Source organism: Colobus angolensis, unplaced genomic scaffold, assembly GCF_000951035.1.
Source record: "Colobus angolensis palliatus isolate OR3802 unplaced genomic scaffold, Cang.pa_1.0 Scaffold398, whole genome shotgun sequence".
Taxonomy (NCBI): Eukaryota; Metazoa; Chordata; class Mammalia; order Primates; family Cercopithecidae; genus Colobus; species Colobus angolensis.
The window spans coordinates 1,572,745-1,576,592 of record NW_012117354.1 but is presented as its reverse complement, the minus strand read 5'-3'; the positions used below and the strand labels follow the sequence as shown (position 1 = coordinate 1,576,592).

At 39.4% G+C, this 3,848-nt stretch overlaps 1 pseudogene; it reads right to left on the bottom strand.

The window, feature by feature from the left end:
- Positions 1-225: 225 nt before the first annotated feature.
- Positions 226-1,169, bottom strand: LOC105521125 (annotated as a pseudogene).
- Positions 1,170-3,848: the final 2,679 nt, after the last annotated feature.

Genomic DNA, 3,848 nt, shown 5'->3' with positions numbered 1-3,848 from the left:
TTCAGACTTTATCTTTAAATTTACATATATGACACACACATTTAACTCCTATACTCCCACCTCCTCTCTCTTATTTCTTAAATATAGTTAAAAGCTACTTTTAGTTGAATCAATATAATCTGATTCAGAAAATATAACTCGTTGCAAAGAAAAAGTTATCAAAGCATTATTATTTTTTCTTTTTTTTTTTTTAACTGTGAAAATATTTTCTTTAGTCATTTTTGTTTACAATTCAAACTCCGGTAATTCAAAGTTAACATCTTTGCCCATGAGTTTCTTATAGACATCAGATTTTTTCTTTCTTTCTTTCTTTCTTTTTTTGAGACGGAGTCTCCCTCTGTCGCCCAGGCTGGAGTGCAGTGACGCAATCTCAGCTCACTGCAAGCTCCGCCTCCCGGGTTCACACCATTCTCCTGCCTCAGCCTCCCGAGTAGCTGGGACTACAGGCGTTCGCCACTATGTCCGGCTAATTTTTTTGTATTTTTAGTTGAGGCGGTTTCACTGTGTTAGCCAGGATGGTCTCCATGTCCTAACCTCGTGATCCGCCCACCTCAGCCTCCCAAAGTGCTGGGACTACAGGCGTCCGCCACCATTCCTGGCTAATTTTTGTATTTTTAGTAGAGACAGGGTTTCTCTATGCTAGCCAAGATGCAGAAAAAAATTTAACCCTGTGTTCCACATTGTTCTGCTGTGCTTTGTCCAAATGAACCTTTACGAGCAGGCTACCATCCAGTTTCACGCGGATTCTCTTGCCCACAATTTCCTTGGGAAGACCAAGTCCTCAAGGATTGGGTCGTGCTCAGCTATCACAGCACGGCTTCTGGGATGCTTTTGCTTATTTTTTGTATGACTTTTTCGAGTTAGCTTAGGTAGAATTCTCCTCTGAGCAATAAAGACAACATGCTTCCCACTGAACTTTTTCTCCAATTTGCTACTAACTGGAATTGGATTTTCTGGAAAGATTTCAGTTGAGGAGCGGGAACAAAGATGATAACTTTTCGACCATCTCCAACTTCAATTTCCTTGGCTGCCATAATATTAAGCTCCCTGAGCTGAGCCTTGAGGTCTGAGTTCATCTCCAGCTCCAGAAGAGCCTGGGAGATGCCCGACTCGAACTCATCAAGCTTCTTGTCATTGGGCTCCCTGATCTTGGCACTCAAAATTAACATGGCCTTCTCCTTGCTGAGCACCGGTTTAGGAAGAGGATCAAGACGTTATTTTCTACAGAACTTTTTGTTTACTATTGTGTCAATTTTTTTTAAAATTCTTTTTTTTTTTTTTTGCTTGCATAATTTTCATTTAAATATCGTTAATACTTTCCTTCATCTCTAAGTTACCACTGACAATTTCATCCATTCCCTTGGGTCTACTTTTTTTCTGGATAGAGTTCTGCATCACGGGGACCTTCATTCTCCTGCTCTGAACAAGGATGGTTTCTCTGTAGGCCCTCTGAACGGTTTTCAGCCAGGTACTTCTTTTGCTTTTCTCCTTTGTTAGAGATATGGTTCCCTAGATACTATGTTTGCCTCATTTTCTTTTTTTAAATATTGGTCACTAGAGACTATCAAAAATCGCCAATACCGACTATGTTTCAAGTTGTCATGGTGGGGTATTGGGAAACGTTATCAATTAGCAATAATCACACCCGGGATAAACCTCACTGGCTACCATACTCCCACCGTGCAAAGCTTATGCTTTCCTCTTACTTGACTTATTCCCGTATTTTGCTGGAACATATCCTCCATTAATTGCTTAACAAAGGTTCCATGAGGAGGTCTTCATCTGCCCTTTTCATTGTTAAGTATCAAGTTCTCAGTAAGATACATAAAGATAGACAGATGACAGATGATAGACCAATAGACAGACAGAGGGTGGCTGGATGGATAGATAGATAGATAGATAGATAGATAGATAGATAGATAGATAGATAGATAGATAGATAGATAGATAGATAGAGTGGGATGGGTAGATGAGTGGATAAAAGGGTGGCTGGATGGATAGATAGATAGATAGATAGATAGATAGATAGATAGATAGATAGATAGATAGATAGATAGATAGATAGATAGAGTGGGCTTTTCCTCATAATTTTGAAAACCATCTTCTACTCTCTCGTTCTTAGACTTTCTTTGAGATGTCTGGCGCTATTCTGATTCCTAGTCCTTTACATGTGTCTTTTTTTTCTAACACTCAGAAGGTATTTACATCTGTATTCTGAAATTGTCTTTATGTCTGTGCTCTGCAGTTTCACTATGAAGTGCCCTCGTGTGGGTCGTTTCCATTCTTGGCACTGGCAACTTGGTAAGGCTTCTACATCTGGATATTAATACACTTCAGTTGTAAAATATTTTATTGTATTTTATTTTTATCATTTTCTTCCTTCCATTTTCATTATTTTTTCTTTCTTTTTGGAGCTTAGTCAGATGTGGAACTTCCTATATTTATTTTCTAAGTATCTTCCTTTTTCTAATATTTTCCACCTCTGTTTTATTTATTTATTTTTTCTTTTTTGAGACAGTCTTGCTCTATTGCCAGGCTGGCATGCAGTAGCATGATCTCAGTTCACTGAAACCTCTGCCTCCCAGGTTCAAGTGATTCTCCTGCCTCAGCTTCCCCAGTAGCTGGGACTACAGGCACATGCCACCACACCTGGATAATTTTTTGTATGTTTAGCAGAGTCGGGGTTTCACCATGTTAGCCAGGATGATCTCGATCTCTTGACCTCATGATCCGCCAGCCTTGGCTTCCCAAAGTGCTGGGATTACAGACGTGAGCCACAGCACCCGGTCTTCTACCTATGTTTTTCTGTCTCCCGGGCTGGAGCGCAGTGGTGTGATCTTGGCTCACTGCAAGTTCCACCTCCACCTCCATGATCTCATGCCTCAGCCTCCCCAGTAGCTGGGACTTCAGGCGTGCACCACCACACCTGACTTTTTTTTTTTTTTTTTTTTTTTTTAGTAGAGATGGGGTTTTGCCATGTTGGCGAGGCTAGTTTCAAACTCCTGGGTGATCCGCCCACCTTAGCCTCCCGAAGTGCTGGGATTATAGGTATGAGCTGCCATGTCTGGCCTCCACCTCTGTTTTTATTATATTTTGAGAAATTTTCTTGACTTTATGTTCCAAACCTTCTCTTTTTTTATTCTAGCCACCTGATTTTTTAACTTACCTGTATGTTAATTTTTAAAGTTGCTTTCTGGGACTTTTTAAACAGTTACAACATGTTCTCACAAACCTTAAAGTTTTAGTTGGAGCTGTGAAATTTTTATTGGGGAGAGATTAATTCTGATTTATGCATTTTTTTGGTCTGGGCACTTTCTCTATATGTTTATTTTACTTGTTTGTTTCTAATTTATGAGGCTTACTTTTATGCCATGAGTACATATTAAAAATGAAAGCTTAAAAAGCTAACAGGCAGCTTTCCAATATGGATGAAGTATGTCAACTCACATGTTTCACTTTGGATTGACAAGGGGGGGAGAGCCACATTTTCACTGGTGATTTCTAAACATCAATATGTGAAGAACTTTTCCCTGAAGCCATTCTATTTTCCAGACGAGTTCTCCAGTCTCCTGACTGGAATATGTGCAAAAAAGGCTGGATGGGAATAAAGGAATAGAGAACAACCATCCTTGAGTGCAGCTTTTCAATCAATATTCCTAAATTTTCCCTTAATCTCAAGTATTCACTCTTTAATTCCTATAGAGAAAGAACCTACAATCTTTTGTCTGAAAGCTACCCATCTAGCTATTGGTTCAACTAGTTATTGGATAGAAATAAGAGCTGAGATTCCAGTTCCATATTCAGACATGTAAACCATTCCTTTGTTGGTACCATTTTTAGTTCTGGAC